Below are 19,133 nucleotides of genomic sequence, written 5' to 3' on the forward strand. Positions count from 1 at the left end.
ATATGGTTTTTTAATTCTTAGTATTTTTTATTTGTGGAAAGTTGTATATCTTCCCTTCCAATCCACTAGAGTTTATTGTGCACAAATGTTGTATTCTATATAGGTGTTTCTTTTTGTCTTCATTTTCTGTGGCCTTCCAGTCCATTAGCAGTGCTGTCATTTTAATTATTTTAACAATACATATGAAAAAGAACTGGAGAGAAGGTTAGAAAAAGAAACAATTGTTAAGAAAAATTGTGGCTACAGGTTGTGAATAGGAGAAACCAGAGATGTGAAAGATAATTAAGGAAAGGAATTAAGAATGAAAAAAAAGTAATTATGTAATAAAAAAATAAGAATGAGGAGATAAAGAAATACTTTGAGAAAAAGATATTATTAACTATGCAAGGAAAAAACAAAACAACACTTTTAATAATCTAAATCTTCAGCAAAACTAACATATGAGAAGAGTTTTTGTGGATAAACCTTTGAATCTAAAGGTCAGTGACTTGATTACTGACATAATACAGGAATTGGCTACCAGAATTCTACAATTTTAAAATTACATTCTATTTTTTGTTATTTTTTTTTAACCCCTAGGGGCCGATTTATAAACTGTCGGATGGACATGATCCGCTGTAGCGGTGTTGACATTTAATGATGTCTAGTGAAATGCTTGTGCAATGCTGCCCCCCCTGCACATTCGCGGCCAATAGCCTGCTAGCAGGGGGTGTCAATTATCCTGATCGTATCTGATCGGGATGATTGATGTCCATCGCCTCAGAGGTGACGGACAAGTCTTATGACCGCTGCTTCTTAACTTATGTTTCTAGCGATCTGAAAACTACAGGGGTAGATTGCAGCATCGGCTGCTTGTTAAATCTATCCCCCTAGAGTGAGAGGATGACAACGGAGGCATTGTTAGATGAGGACAGGCTAGCTCTAACTTTTGCTATGAGGTGATAGGAATTAGACTTGGATAGGTATACTCACTGTGCACAAAGCCAAAGAAAATAAGACAGAAATTGGTGAGTGTTGGGTTATATTGAAGATAAACATGCTATTGTAACACTCTGGGGTACAGGGTTGTAGTTATTAAAGAACAGAAATGTGATCATGTAATCTCCTGTACTTGGGAACTATAATACCTTGCACAAAGATTCCAAATAACCTCATGGGATACAAATAAAAATAATTGTTGCAAAATATTATAAAATAGTCCTGAGTTGAAATAATTAGGGATTAGAAAAAAGGCAGGCAAAGGGCTTTAACATAGAGATACATACATATACATGTCTAAATATGTATATGTATGTGTGTGTATATATATATATATATGTTTGTTTCCATGTGTATACATATGTATTCATGTATGTGTATATATGTATGTACAGACATATATACACATAGAAACACATAAATACATATGTATACACATATAGGGGCCGATTTATCAAGCTCCGTATGGAGCTTGATGCCCCTGTTTCAGAAGTTATGAAGAAGAGGTCTAAAGACCGCTACTCCATAACTTGTCCACCTGCTCTGAGGCTGCGGACAGAAATCAACCCGATCGAATACGATCGGGTTGATTGACACCCCCTGCTAGCTGCCGATTGTCAGCGAATCTGCAGGGGGCGGCATTGCAGTGTATACTGTCGGCATTTATCAATGTGCAGCGGACATGATACGCTACATCATATCATGTCCGCTCGCACTATGATAAATCTACCCCTTAGACTTATACATAAGTGCATTGGAGCCCTTTGCAGTCAAATAGCTGAGAAAATGTAAAAACATATTTATTAAATATTTATATTTATATATTGTTACACTGTGTTTGTAATGTAAATATTTCACATACCATGTTCTATGTATTTTTAATATATATATATATATATATATATATATATATATATATATATATATATATATATATATATATAAAAGATATATATATATAAAGATATATATATATATATATATATATATATACAGTATATATATATATATATATATATATATATAGGTATACATATACTGTATATTATACCGAACAAGCATCATATATATATACAGTATATAAAGAAATATGTATTTATGAATAAATATAACATATTATTCAATGTGAAGAACATTGTAATGTGAAATTATCATATTTTAATATTGGGTTAGTGCACTTGAGAAAATGCAATCGGGTTTGCATGCGGGTAGGGTGTTTTTCCCTCTTTTACATGCTCCGTTGAAGTCTATGGAAAATACGTTAACGTGGTTGCGATATTTGAAGTTGGGCTTTTTGCGCACGTCGGGTTAGTGCGTGAGCAAATACTTTTTACTTTCAAGTTGTAATATGAGCACTACCTGGTGCTTGCAAAAATATTACTTCTAGCGGAGTTAACGCACGAGTGGGAGCGATAAATAGAGATCCACTCATAATCTAGTCCTTAATCTTTATCAAAGAAATTAACTAGGATCAGTACATAATTTATATGCATCATAGGCAGAGATTTATCTGTATGAAATAGCTAAATAAAATAAATGGTCTAGGTTCATCTAAACCCAATATCACAGTAAAAAGTCACTTCAACATTAAAACTCAAAACATCCATGAACTCCATGTAAGTTTAAAGTTAAAGTGATGGTAAATTTGAGTGTTCAAAAAACACTAGGATTTACAATCACTAAAAATAAAGTAGACTTTCAGTTATTACTTAGTAAAAATGGGTGCTAAACTCACCCTTTCTGTGCCGCGGCTCATCGCTAAAGTCATCGGCTCCGGCCTGTCGTGGCACTGCGCTCTTTACCAATGAGGTGATATTTCCACCTTTAAGCCAATAGCTGTACTATCATATGTCAAAAAACGATTCCTCAGAACCATGCAAAATTTCCAATTTTATTCAGCAAACAGTAAAACTGCAACCTTTCAGCCATCTTGGCCTTAATCATGCATGATTAAGTCCAGGATGGCCGAAACGTTGCAGTTGTACTGTTTGCTGAATAAATTGGATATTTTACATGGTGCTGAAGAATATTTATGTGTTAATATGTGTATATAGACATATTAACACATAAATATATATGTATATAAGCATTTACATATAAATTTACAGGGAACATACAGTTCCCATAGAACGCAATGTAAAGGCATTTTAACACCCACATCCGACACTTTTAACCACTAAAAACTGCTTAGTGTAGGTTGGGTTTTTTTTGGTTTGTTTAAAAGATGCTAATATTTTTTTAATTTATTATAGCCACTGTATAATTTATTTTGGGGGCAATTGTGGGACATTTTAAAAATTAAACAGAGGTCTGACCTCTGTTTAATTTACCCGTTTTTGGGTGCGCAATAAATTAGCGCTCCACTTGTAATCTAGCCCTTAGTGTTTTATCTACCTCTTAATCTGGAAATGTACCATTTCAATTTCCTGGTTTATCTTGGCTTCCCTCAATTTACTTTTGCTTAAGCCCTTAGTTTATTCTGGCCTTTTTATTTGACTTAATCTTGCTTTTTTGGACTTGCATCTGTATTCTGATTTTGTACTGTTTTGCCTGTGTGGCTTAATCTGGATTGTCTATTTTCTAATTCCTTACCTAAGCATAGTGACCTGTAGTTTTTTGTCTGTATTTGGTTATTTTCCTAAACTGTCACTGCTGTTTCTTGTATCTCCAGTATCCTTCAGCTTAATTAGCATGGATGCATCTGCTCTCATAAGATTTGTATTAAAGGTATTTATTTTTATACAGGGAGTGCAGAATTATTAGGCAAGTTGTATTTTTGAGGATTAATTTTATTATTGAACAACAACCATGTTCTCAATGAACCCAAAAAACTCATTAATATCAAAGCTGAATATTTTTGGAAGTAGTTTTTAGTTTGTTTTTAGTTTTAGCTATTTTAGGGGGATATCTGTGTGTGCAGGTGACTATTACTGTGCATAATTATTAGGCAACTTAACAAAAAACAAATATATACCCATTTCAATTATTTATTTTTACCAGTGAAACCAATATAACATCTCAACATTCACAAATATACATTTCTGACATTCAAAAACAAAACAAAAACAAATCAGTGACCAATATAGCCACCTTTCTTTGCAAGGACACTCAAAAGCCTGCCATCCATGGATTCTGTCAGTGTTTTGATCTGTTCACCATCAACATTGCGTGCAGCAGCAACCACAGCCTCCCAGACACTGTTCAGAGAGGTGTACTGTTTTCCCTCCTTGTAAATCTTACATTTGATGATGGACCACAGGTTCTCAATGGGGTTCAGATCAGGTGAACAAGGAGGCCATGTCATTAGATTTTCTTCTTTTATACCCTTTCTTGCCAGCCATGCTGTGGAGTACTTGGACGCGTGTGATGGAGCATTGTCCTGCATGAAAATCATGTTTTTCTTGAAGGATGCAGACTTCTTCCTGTACCACTGCTTGAAGAAGGTGTCTTCCAGAAACTGGCAGTAGGACTGGGAGTTGAGCTTGACTCCATCCTCAACCCGAAAAGGCCCCACAAGCTCATCTTTGATGATACCAGCCCAAACCAGTACTCCACCTCCACCTTGCTGGCGTCTGAGTCGGACTGGAGCTCTCTGCCCTTTACCAATCCAGCCATGGGCCCATCCATCTGGCCCATCAAGACTCACTCTCATTTCATCAGTCCATAAAACCTTAGAAAAATCAGTCTTGAGATATTTCTTGGCCCAGTCTTGACGTTTCAGCTTGTGTGTCTTGTTCAGTGGTGGTCGTCTTTCAGCCTTTCTTACCTTGGCCATGTCTCTGAGTATTGCACACCTTGTGCTTTTGGGCACTCCAGTGATGTTGCAGCTCTGAAATATGGCCAAACTGGTGGCAAGTGGCATCTTGGCAGCTGCACGCTTGACTTTTCTCAGTTCATGGGCAGTTATTTTGCGCCTTGGTTTTTCCACACGCTTCCTGCGACCCTGTTGACTATTTTGAATGAAACGCTTGATTGTTCGATGATCACGCTTCAGAAGCTTTGCAATTTTAAGAGTGCTGCATCCCTCTGCAAGATATCTCACTATTTTTGACTTTTCTGAGCCTGTCAAATCCTTCTTTTGACCCATTTTGCCAAAGGAAAGGAAGTTGCCTAATAATTATGCACACCTGATATAGGGTGTTGATGTCATTAGACCACACCCCTTCTCATTACAGAGATGCACATCACCTAATATGCTTAATTGGTAGTAGGCTTTCGAGCCTATACAGCTTGGAGTAAGACAACATGCATAAAGAGGATGATGTGGTCAAAATACTCATTTGCCTAATAATTCTGCACTCCCTGTAGTTATATTCTGATCCCTAATATAATTAACTTGTTTTAATCTTTTATTATTTCTAGATACCTACACAAGTTAGTTTTCATCTGGATAGCAAGACCAAACATCACCAAAGTATATTTCCCTTTGGTATTTAGAATTATTAATTTAAAGTTACTTTCTAGTACTTGTTTGTTCTTTTGCTTTGTAAGATGGTCCTCTAAGCCATCGATTCCAACTTGTTGCTTTCTGGGACAACAGTTACCATCTGACACTGGTGCAGATGTGGGCCCAGTCAGGAAAACAGTTTACTGGTTGCTACAGATTAATTTTCCACAATGCTAGTGGTTCTCATCTGATGATCAAGATGTCATGTATTGGGCACTTCACGCAGATGCCCCTACTGATGAAATGCTGGAATTGATGCTCAAATGAATTTCAAACATGATCTCGCCTTTACAGCAAGTCCCCTCAGCTTCCTTGAAAAAAGCCTATTAACAGGCAAAACACGGCAACAATATTTTGAGTTGTTCTACACTAATAAGACCAGTATTTTTTTCCCCTCTGCGCAAGGGGATAAGAAAATCAGCTCTCAAAACAGAATCAACCACAAAAGATACAGAAAGATGGTAGACAAATTCAATTGCCGGTTGTATGGGATTGGCCCAAACACAGTCACTTGAGAAGTAACGTGGGAGACCGGGTAATAATCCAGACAGACAGAGTTTGTGGAGGAAAAAGATCCACTGCATGCAGCGCGTATCATACGTTTGGTACGCTATCCCAGGCTGCACATACCGGACTGATCAACGGAGGTTCAGGTTTTCAATATCGCTAATCACCAACGACAAACAAACTGGTAAAGTATCGTAAGCGGATACATGAAGGTAACATATCCTACCATAATTAGTTGATAATTTGTAAGGAGGATATTGTAACATATGAGGAGCCAAGTACTTAACTTTCACATCAAGGTGGTATTTATGTGTATTTAAAGAGACTAGTAGCTACCATCAGATGTCATTGGACTTTTAATGAGGAGATGTCCTCAAAATAATTTGTTTTTAGAGTTTTTAAATAAATAAGTCATCATTTAATTTCTCTATATTGATGTTTTTATTGATGCCATTATGGTCTAATAAGGTATAAGTTTTTTTAATAACCAGTATCTGTATCACACTTCTTTAAGGTATTAACCCTTTATGCTTCTAGCACTTTGTTTTTTCCTTTTTCTTATCTTTACCCCACAGCAACCTTACAAGCTTTGATTAATTTAGACCATTGTGACATAGAATTGTGCAAGCATTTATAAATGATAGCAAGGTATATAACTAACCCTAACAACAATTCTTACAGTTTATTATCTCAGCAATATTTATATTAACAAAAATATGTGTATTTTACCCCACCAAAATTTGTGAATGAAAAAATATATTATAAACTCTATTAGGAATAGTTTAAATAGTAATATGTATAGGTACATACAGCCAATAAATAGTTATTTTATTAATATTGAATCTTTTCATGCTAAAACATGATATGCATGATGCATAGCCAAAACACATGGCAATATATTTAAAACTCAAATTGCTCTTTTTAACATAGCTGATGTTTTGTGTAGACCCATGAATCAGTATCAGTTATTTTGAGCTCCACGTGTTAAAATAATGTGTGCGCTTCTTGCTTAATAATCCTTCTCTTGGTCTCTAGCATTCAGTAGAGCATAAAATTGATATCCTTTCCAAGCTTTGAAGCTATATCAAGTTCAATCACAGAAGCAAAGAGTAGAAGAAAGAAAGGAGAGGTGTGATGTCTTTAACTCATTTATGCTTGATTTCAGATAATTTAGTTCAGTGCTTAGTGTGGTTGTATCAAAACAGCTTCCTTGCTTTCAAAGTGGAAAAAAAAACGTAATAGTGACTGTAAGTTTTGTCATAGACAAAATGTACTTGTTTTATCAAAGACTATAAATTGTCAACATTTAATCTGGTTTGTTTTCCTTTGATATTACTTTTATCAATGGCAGCAGTGTCTTATTATGATTTTGATTTTTATTTCACAATCATTTTAGCCAGAATTTTCATGTAGAAAAGGTAGTTTTTCAGTCCAGTGAAAAGTCAAATGTATTGATGTTTTGGGGGCCCCAGCCCCCTTTCAGTTGTGAAAATCCTGAACACCCAGATGGCTGTCCATTGGAGGGTTGTAACCATTTTTAATTCATTATATTTATATAGTATATGTAATTAAAACTGGTGATCACCTGCCCCCACTAGTTACAAAGTGATTTATTTGGTGGGGGAGGGTGGACTATTATAGATCCCATATGTATCTCTCTGATTTAAGACTAGATTACAAGTGGTGCGCTAACTGTTGTGTACAAACAACATCAGTTTTTTGCACTTATTGGAAATAGTGCTTGTATTACAAGTTTAAAGTAAACACAGTCACAACGAGTTAGCACAACTGACAACCTCGTGTAAAGGGTAGTGCGTTATAAATAGTTGCACAAAACACAACATAAAAAAATTTAAAATTACAGTTATGCATATATAAACACTATCTGCTAAAAATGAATCATATAAATATTAAACCCTTAACCCAAAATGACATATATACATATTTATATACACATATATATATATATATGTGTATATAAATATGTATATATATGACATGCGGTACAAAGCCCATTGTACCACATAACATATATATATGTTGCAGCTTCAGGAAGCTACAGCATCCTCAGTATAGTGACAGCCGAGAGCTGCTGTTCCTGAGCTGCAGATTTCTGTTTGCATATGGAAATGGAGTATGATTGGTTCTCCAGTTCCATATGAAAGTAGATGGAAGATTGTTACAGACAGTGACACTGTGTGTGTCACTGTCTGTAATGATAAACTGCTTGTGGCAGAAGAAGGTGTGGGAGAGAAACCAGGAGGGGGTGGGCAGCACAGAGGCAGAGGGGAGAGGGAGAGAGAGAGGCATTGGCGGGACCCTACGCTACAGAAGATTTTTGCACTACAGAAAAATGGGAAATCAGGGTGGGGGGGGACCCTACAGACAGACCGCAGGGAGGGGAGAGGTGGGGGTGACCGCTACACTGCAGGAAAATAAATTAATTAATTAATTAATAGAAAGATATCATTGCAAACTGGGTACTGGCAGGCAGCTGCCAGTACCTATGATGGTGGACACAATTGGGAGGGGGAGGGCTATAGAGCTGTTAGGGAAGTGAGAGGGTAAAGGGAATCATACACTGCATAAAATACATAAATTCAATTAATTTACACACAAAAAACTAAAACTTCATACTGGCAGACTGTCTGCCATCTATAATATGCATTTATAATTATTATTCATAGTTTTTAATATTTAATGTTTCAACAACACGCCTTAACCCTTTCCAGTTCTATGTCGGAATGTATCCAACAAAGGGTTTTACCGCATGCGGTCCAATGTCGGATACATTCCGACATAACTTTTCCACCGGGGAGACACGGAAAGCAGTCAACATAGTTGCTGTGCACATTTTCTCTGTGCATGACAGGCAATCATTGCGGCCAATAGCAAGTTTGTCTGCTTTGACTGGCAAGTGCACTCTTCACTCTCGTGAAAACTCCACCACCAGGAAATGACTGTGACAGGGGGAAGCAGGCAACAAACAACATACGATGACCCAAGGGGCGTGACCACATGCATATGAACCAATTCCGTCCAGGCCACGCCCTCAGGAAACACCCACAAACCACAATGCACATTGAGAGCCGTCACAAGCCATAAGCCAGCAGCTAACCATCGCCAGTTCTCAAGGGCTGCTCAGGGCAACAACAGAAAACTCAGTGGAAGTTTCCACCGCCACCTCCCACGCTGGGAGTGGGCCACGCATGTTTTTTTGCTTTCAGAAAATTAAATAAGACCTGCTGGAGCACTAAGAGTAATTTTATAGAACCGGAAAAGGTTAAGATAATTCTTCATGTGCACTAACCCGACATGGTGTTAAACCTAAAGCGCAAAACCCGATATATGTGTATATATATATATATATATATGTGTGTGTGTATTTAAAATAAAAATACACTTTTCCTGTATGTGAAGAACATTGGAAAGTTAAAAATTTACAGTAAATACACAATAAAAGACATTATTAAATATCATTATAGAATTATTATTTAGACACACAGACACACACACACATATATATATATATATATATATACACACAGAGAGAAGCACACTCACAGGAACAAACAACCGGCTCAATACCATTGTTATCCTGTTCTATGGGGATTTACCACCGGGGTGCAGGTTCTTTTAGCCTAGTAATGCTTTTCACAGAGTAGAACTTTCCTGTAGTATATCAGTCTGATCCCACCTATTACGGTCAGTCCAGTACCAGTCCAGTACCAAAATACCAGGCAATTCCTCTCTGAACAAGGAACACAGCAACCCCAGACAATCGCTTCGGCCTTCATTGGGCCTCGTCAGTGAGGTGTAGCCATATTCCTCTAAGCACACTGAGCAAGGAGTCCACGTCTGGTTTCCCCTTTTTCCCATAGGGAGACTAAATACACACAGAGAGAAGCACACTCACAGGAATGAACAAGGAACACATCAACCCCAGACGATCGTTTCAGCCTTCATTGGGCCTTGTCAGTGAAGTGCACCCAGGTGGTAAATCGCCATAGAACAGGCTCACAATGGTATTGAGCCAGTTGTTCATTCCTGTGAGTGCACTTCTCTCTGTATGTATATATATATATATATATATATATATATATATACATACATATATATATATATATATATATATATATATATATATATATATATATATATATATATACATACATATATATTATAGCCATTTGGAGTCAAATACATGGCCATATACCATATACTTTTTAAACCCTTATAAGAAATGTATTAATATTTATATAATTACTTTTTATTAGATAGTGATTATATGAGTGTAACAGTGTATTTCAATGTATTTATGTTGTGTTTAGGACAACGTTTATTTTCCCCCTAACCCTTTATGTGAGGTCTTCAATCACGCTAACCCAACGCTTTTAAATTCGATTGCGCTCTAGCAAATACGTTCAACGTTTCAACTTGTTATACGCACGCAAATGAACGCACCACCATATTCTTATATCACTCACACGCAAATGTTAGAGTGCCACTTCTAATCTAGCCCATAATGTATCAAAAATATATTTTGTGAAATGCTAAACAGGATGAATTGGTAGAACCATTTTATTTTTGTTTGTTTGTATATATTTATATATATATATATATATATATATATATATATATATATATATATATATATGAAAACAAAGTAGAAAACAGAGGGGTCAGCTTCTGATAAGGGGGCGCAAAACTAGTGAGAGTATAAAATGAAAGGGATGATAAAATATCAGTATATCCTAATATAACAGATGTTGTATGTATGAGTACAGTATATATATATATATATATATATATATATATATATATATATATATATATATTTATTTATTTATTTATTTTTTATTTGGACAGTGTAGTAGCATGCATATATTGTCAAAATAGGGTAAGCCACTCCTCTAGGAAATCAGCATTTCATGTCATATTAAATGCATGTGATATTTGTATAGTTAGATATTTTATACCAACAATTTTTCTGCATGAAAAATGCTCTTCTGATTTTTATATGTTAATTTAACTGTAGGAAGATATTGAAGATATCCTACATGTTGCTGTTTTGGAAATGTGAACTGATGCTAACTGTGGGACAATAAAATGTAGGTTTTAAAAAAATTAGGAAATAATGACTACCATGCTGCAATTTACTATGTATTCCATAAAAAAGAAGACACAAATGTAAATTTCATGCCTTTCATATGGTAGTATTTTTCTATATTACAATATTTCTACAAGCTAAAGTTTTTTTCTAAAAATGCTAAGTCTGCTGAAAAAAAAAATGAGGTATAGTTTGCGTGGATACCTCACAATAAAAAGTTACAATTCAGGTGTAAAGGCAAAGAAATCCAAACTACTAAAATCACCTCATGGGTGTGAAAATGGCTCAGCAGTGAAAAAGTTAAATAACTTTTACTCAAGACAAAATTATTTTCAGTATATTCAAAAATAGTTTTTTCCTTACAATCTTCTGCAACATCCTTATTTAAATAAATTGTTGCATCTTTATAATGTGGCATAAAGATAAAATATCACTATTGATGTGATGAAATGTATGGATTCATGCATTACTAACACTACATACAACTTCTATGTATGGCCATCAATTGCTGTTTTTGTGACCAATCAACCAATCACTATTCCTGTTACCCAATTTTAGATTTAAAGCCTTGCATCATTAAATTTCTGAAGGCTCTTCTATATTTTCTGCACTATCCAGTGTAATAGTGCTATAAATATTTGCAACCTGTGCTAAGCGCTACAATTTAAATTTCTTTTAGTATCTGTATGTTATATAACATCATACATGCTTGTATAATATATAGGTTTTCCTTCATTGAACCTTATAAGAATAATGGTATAAATAAATAACCTCCATTTGCAACAAGCCTCAGTAGAACAGGCAACACATAATAAGTGTGGCAAAACTGTTAAAGGGATAGGAAAGTCCAAATTAAACTTGCATGATTCACATAGAGCATGTAATTTTAAAGGGACAGTAAACTTACAAACTAATGTTATATATTTCTGCATCGTGGCAACACTGTCCAGTCACAGGATGCCCGGTCGCGCCATTAAAATGAATGTAGCTCAACAGTGGTTCCCAGGATTGGGGGTGGTCCTAGGATCTATGGTAGCGTGCTTGACGTAGGCGCACATATTGTGCGCCAGGGAGAGGAATACGCGGGAGTACGCTGTTAGCCGAACCCGCGGAAGAGAGCAAGGATGGGTGAACAGATCTAAGGGGACGGAAAGCAAAGGTCGGAATCCACAGCCGACGAGCGGACGGTCTCATTCCCTGTTCCCCGCAAGCAGCTCAGATCTCTCGTTAGGCGGGAGGTGATGGTGAGGAGAGGCGGCTAAGAGGTATAATAAGGTTGTGGGCACCTTTATTGTGAATGTGTTTCCCCCCTTGTTTTTTTTCATAAGCAGTGGTGAACTATTGTTTCCTCCCAAGGATTCACCGGCTTATCTCCTGGGGGTAATATGTCTGTTTAGCCGTCTCTCTCCTCACTAGACACAATCTGCGCCATGAGATAGCCACCAATAGGGTGTCGTGATAGGACCAGTGCGATATAGAATATCAATGGCTGCAGGTGCCCCACAAATTTAGGGCTGTGGAACTGTAAGGGATACCCCCCCCATTTCCCATAAATTACAATTATCAAGTGATTATTAAACTGGACTGGAAGTGTAAATAATTTAAGGCCAAGCAGTACTAGCACCTTGTAGATTGTAAGGCATTTTTGGAAGAATATAAACGCCATCTCTACAGAAATCAGCGTGTTGGACTGCTGTAAAAGGTTCAGCCTGCTTATAAAGGCACAATGAAGTGCCACTGCGTTTGTGAGTACCATTAAGAAGACTGTATAGTGATTTATTTACTGTTCATGACAGAGTCACGAATGTGCGGTCTCTTTGTGTTTTCTGTCTCCTTATCTTCTTTATGAACTGGGGGAACATGGATTTTCGGCGTATGAGGTCAGCGTGCTAGACTGCTGTAAAAGGACTAGCCTGCAACATCCGGCACAACAGAGTGCCGCTGTCTTTGTGAGTACCCTGCAGTTGGTTGTTTATGCTTTCACAATTACCTCTAAGCGGATTCACACAGGGTTTTGTTTTCTTGTTTTGTTTTTCCCCTTTCCCCTTTTTTCTCTTCCCCCCCCCCGCCCACGCCATTGCTATTATTGGAGGTATGTTACCATCTCTGGAAGGGGTCAGCATGCTGAACTGCTGCTAAAGGTTCAGCCCGCAACTATAGGCACACTTGGGTGCCGCTGGAACATGTGAGTACCCTGCACGACTTTTTGTTCTTCACACGTTTGTTCTTATGGATACACACATGTGGCGTCCCTTTCTTATGTGTCCCAAGAGAAGTGCTGGAGCGGAAAAGGACTAACACCTAGAACATGGAGAATGATTCTTTTTGAATTCTTGGAATAAAGATCCATGAAAAAAGAGCACTTATTTACGAATAGGAACATTGGGACATTTGAGTCTGGGTTGGCTACTAGAGTTAATTAAGTACCATATTTCTTAAATAGTAGCTTTTTGTGCACAGAATGCAGAATTTGTATTTTTTGTTCATTCGCTTATATTGTAATTTTTATTTAATTGTGTTGACTTCTGCTGTCTCCCCCCTATATTTGTTTAGAGTATTGCACTATGTAAATTTTGTATTTTTTTTTATGAAAGTAGTATAGTGGGGAAATTTGAGTATTGAATTGGGTATATGGTAATTGGAGTATACAGCTTAATACGGAGGGATGGTTCACTTTGTATAATTGTTTTTGAATTTTAACACATAAAAGTAACACTGAGGCTGAAGTTGAGGGGGTAGTAGAGGTGCCGAATTAGGTTGTAGATTAAGAGATAAGAGGGAAGGGTGACAGGAGTAGGGTAAAGGAAATAAGAAGTCCACTGAGGGAAAGCAGAAGTATTAGCAGTACGCCTCTTATGGATAAATTTATCCTTTCAACTTCTGGTATTAAAACAGTAAATATGGCAGGGAGGAGGCAACAGGAGAAAAAGCAACCTAGACGGAGTACAGAACTAAGCGCAGAAACCTTGCAGGAGGCAGGGCCAGATCTGATAGCGAATACTGAATTGTTGAAACAAATGAGCGCACTTTTTATGCCCAAATTTGAGGCGATACAAAATACCGTGGAGGTAATATCGCAGGAAACAAAACAAATATCGACCAGGTTGGGCCTTGTAGAACAACGTATTTCAGACCTAGAGGATAGGGACATTGAGAAGGACAAAGAGCTGGTAGGAATACGAAAACAAGTTAAATTTTTAAGTGAGAAAGTGGAGGACCTTGAAAATAGATCAAGGAGAAATAATTTGAGAGTCATCGGAATACCTGAAACCCTGCTAGAGAAGGAGTTGTTACATTTTGCTGCAGTTCAGTTACCTACAATCTTGCAAATACCAGAGGCAAATCAGGCTCTTTTAGTTGAACGGGCACATAGGATTGGGGTATTCAGAAATCAGGAGGAGGGTAGGGATAGACCCAGACCCATAATTATTAAGTATTTAAATTACCAAGATAAGGTAAATATTCTGAAAGCCTATATGCTTCAGAAGAATGCCCTTTATCAAAATAAGAAATTTCTCATTTTCCAAGATTTTTCATTTGAGACTTCCAACAGGAGGAAACTGTGCGCGCCACTTTGTTCCCGTTTAATAAAGGAAGGTAGATCAGTTAGGCTATTATACCCAGCTAAAATTAGCATTAAGACCCAGGAAGGGTTTAAAACTTCTGATAGCCCCCTAGAAGCAGAAAAGTTTCTTCAGGAAGAAATCAAAGGGTAGGGGTGGCTAGAAGATAAGTGGTAATATATTGATGTTTGGTACAGTTAGAGAACAAGAATTTGGAATTTTTAGAGGGGGATGGGGGTTCGGGGGTGATGTGTGGCTGCTTGACCTAGTATGTGATGAATGTGAGAGGGGTTTTTTTTTGTTTGTTTTTCTCTCTACCCTATCGCCATTTATAAGTAATAATGACTGTGAAATATAATATAGGCTCGTGGAATGTGGGGGGCTTTACCTCATCAATTAAAAGGAAGACGGTTTTACAACATCTGAATAGATTAAAGGTAGATATTGGTCTCCTACAGGAAACACACTTGGATGGTTTAGAGAGCCAGAAATTAAAATGGGGGTGGGTGGGGGAGGTAGTGTATGCCCCGGGTAATCATAGGAAGAAGGGAGTGGCTATATTGTTTAGGAAAAACATACAATATCAGATTCATAAAAAAGAAATAGACCCTCAAGGTAGGTTCATTATTTTGGAGGTGGAACTTGGGAAGAAAAGGATAACATTGTGTAATATATATGGTCCAAATGAAAAGAAAAGCTCCTTTTGGAATTTACTGCAAACTAAATTGGTTGGGTTTGGACAGAATATTGTAGTAGGGGGGGATTTAAATATGGTGGCATCTGATCTTCTGGATAGGAAAAGAATTGGGGAGAGGAAGCAATTGGAAAATAGGGACTCCAGAATCTTTAAAAAGTTCTGTTATGAGCTGGATTTATTAGATATTTGGAGAAATAACTTTCCGGATAGCAAAGAATATACTTGTTTGTCTAATGCCCACAAGTCCCTCTCGCGCATCGACATGTTTTTAATTAGTAAAAATCTATTTTCCTTAGTCCAAAAGACAACAATTACCCTAATCACAGTGTCTGATCATGTACCAATATTGTTAAACTTAATAGTTAACCATAATGCCTCGTCAAGTAATAAGTTCTTCTTTCCGAAATATTTGTATACAAATTTGAGATTTCGGAATTTTCTGCGTAGTAAATGGGATGAGTATGTAGCCAATAATAAAGACTCAGTCGAGAATAAGGAGGTATTCTGGCAGGCCTTTAAGGCAGTGATTCGGGGCGAAATTTTGGCGTTTCTGGTTAAAACAAAGAAAGTAAATAACAAACAATGGATGCAACTTACAAATCAAATAGTTAATAGATATCAAAAGTACCTTCAAAATAATAGTAATGAGAATTGGAAACAATATTTAGACGCTAATAAACAGAGGGATGCCTGGTGTATAGCAAAGGAAACACAATCTGAAATCAAACGAAAGAGCAAATTTATGTCATACGGTAATAAAACGGGGAAGTATTTGGCCAGCTTAGTAAAGGTTCAAAAGGGAAGTAAACCCATAACAGCAATTAAAACAATGGATAGGATACTTAGTCACCCGTCTGAAATTATTCAGGAATTTCAGCAGTATTTCAAAAAGCTATACGGGGAGAGGGAGGTAGATCAACAGGAAAAGGAAATATTTTGGGAGAGTATTAGAGTGCCTCAGGTAGTGGAGGAAGATTTGGAAAGGTTAAATGCCCAGATTACTAATGAGGAAATTCAAAAGGCGATGAAAAATTTGAAACTTAACAAGGCCCCTGGACCGGATGATATCCCAGGAGAATTATAAGATTTTGGAGGATAAAATAATTCCGACAATAAAAGGGGTATATAATTCATTTCATATTGAGGGGAAGCTCCCCTCTAAATATTTTAATGAATCTAGGGTAGTCTTGCTTCCAAAACAAGGGAAAGATTTAAGCCTGATGGAATCATATAGGCCTATCTCATTGTTGAATGTGGACTATAAGATGTTGACATATATTTTGGCGAATAGACTGCAAGGAGCTATTAGTTCCCTCATACATGCAGATCAAACGGGATTTATGAAAGGAAGAACATTGGTGAAAAATATTAGAAAATTGGAGGTAGTGATAAACTATTGCGATATGGCAGCTAGAGAGGGTTCTTTCAAGGCGAAAGACGCAGCGGTGATAACTATAGATACACAGAAGGCCTTTGATTCCCTGGTCTGGGACCATATGTTCACTACTTTAAGGAAGTTTGGGATCCAAGGCAAGTTTGTTAATACTTACAAAGAGAAGGTTACCAATGGCACTACTGGTGTAAAAGAGACCTGCCTGGTTTGGTATCTAGCTGGCTGGAATAGCCTTATATCTAGATGGCCTATTAATGCGGCTAAATATGGGTGCTGTGTGTAAATCCTTGAATTTCTACTACCAAAAGAAGAAAGTATACACAGAAATAGCACTCCCAGGTCACATAGAAATGATAAGAATGAATTAAATGTAGTCCAACGATGGAATGTGGGGAGACAGAAACTTAACTAAAATTAAAATATAACTTTTATTGGGGTTTATAGATAAAACATAGGAAAAATAGAATTTTAAAATTACTCTCAAGCTTCGACTGTAGTCAAATAAAATAGTATGGCAATAATACGTGTACAAAAAAGGAAACAAGAAATACTCTTAGGTTAGGTTTATCTGTTAGAATTTAAGCTTGCTTCTCCAATGTGATCAGAGAAAAAGAACTATTCGTTATATTACTGAATAGAACGTGAATACAGGTCCAAGACAAACTATATTTATCAAAAATGGTTAATCTAGACCACTCAGGTGTTGAAGGGTTCTACACCTTAGTATATTAAGTGGATGATATCCACTTCTGTTAGCTATGATAAACACTGGTCCTTTGTAAATTACTGATTATCACAGTTTGTGTAGCAACCTACTAAGAAAAGTTGTATGGCTCATATACTGTCCACACAATTATTTTATACCACAGCTATTGTAAAAATCATTGGTATTATCATATTTATTTATTGGCTATAGGTACAGTAAGTGTTGGCTGCCTAGATTATACGTCATTTAGTCACCATACAAGTTGTGAGTATTAAAGGTATTGTCTTGGCTCAGTTGCACTAGCAAGTTTGTACAGCATGAGTTAATAATTTATGTATCTAAAATTACACCTTAGTAATAGATCATTGACTAGAGGTGTATTCGTAATTACAAGTGGTGTTTCGATACACTTATTCTTGCTGATCAGAGCAGGGGTGATACTATATCCGTATGGTTATATAAGAGCAAAAATCCCGTTGAGCATGTATTCACTTTGTTTCAACTGAGACTGAGTGCCTTAATAGTTGCAGGTGTTACTATGTATTTAAATTCTAATATGCGTTAAATAACTATATTGTTGATATCTGTCTAAATGGTTGTAGTGAGTCACTGACTTCATAGCCTTTATTGATATCAGTGCCTGTGTGACATGAAGCACTTTGCGGTACCTTATATAAAGTAAAACTAAAATGCCGTTTTATTATTATTTGAGCGGCTAAATGCAAATAATTAGAGAATTAACCGCAACGCGGCTGTTGTCTGGAACCTGCCTTGTCGCGGCGTTAATAACACTTGTGCAACAATAGAGGCCACTGAATTTAAACTAGATGGAAAAGACTGAAGTTGTAAAATGTAACTTCGTTAACAGTGTAGCCGCTTTGTTTAAGATACGCTGGGTACTAATTCTTAGTTATACTTGACACTTAAATGGAGTACTAATTCTTAGTTATACTTGACACTTAAATGGAGACTCCATTTAAGTGTCAAGTATAACTAAGAATTAGTACCCAGCGTATCTTAAACAAAGCAGGCTACACTGTTAACGAAGTTACATTTTACAACTTCAGTCTTTTCCATCTAGTTTAAATTCAGTGGCCTCTATTGTTGCACAAGTGTTATTAACGCCGCGACAAGGCAGGTTCCAGACAACAGCCGCATTGCGGTTAATTCTCGAATTATTTGCATTTAGCCGCTCAAATAATAATAAAACAGGCATTTTAGTTTTACTTTATATAAGGTACCGCAAAGTGCTTCATGTCACACAGGCACTGATATCAATAAAGGCTACGAAGTCAGTGACTCACTACAACCATTTAGACAGATATCAACAATATAGTTATTTAACGCATATTAGAATTTAAATACATAGTAACACCTGCAACTATTAAGGCACTCAGTCTCAGTTGAAACAAAGTGAATACATGCTCAACGGGATTTTTGCTCTTATATAACCATACGGATATAGTATCACCCCTGCTCTGATCAGCAAGAATAAGTGTATCGAAACACCACTTGTAATTACGAATACACCTCTAGTCAATGATCTATTACTAAGGTGTAATTTTAGATACATACCAATATTGTTAAACTTAATAGTTAACCATAATGCCTCGTCAAGTAATAAGTTCTTCTTTCCGAAATATTTGTATACAAATTTGAGATTTCGGAATTTTCTGCGTAGTAAATGGGATGAGTATGTAGCCAATAATAAAGACTCAGTCGAGAATAAGGA

This window comes from Bombina bombina, chromosome 4, assembly GCF_027579735.1.
Source record: "Bombina bombina isolate aBomBom1 chromosome 4, aBomBom1.pri, whole genome shotgun sequence".
Taxonomy (NCBI): domain Eukaryota; kingdom Metazoa; phylum Chordata; class Amphibia; order Anura; family Bombinatoridae; genus Bombina; species Bombina bombina.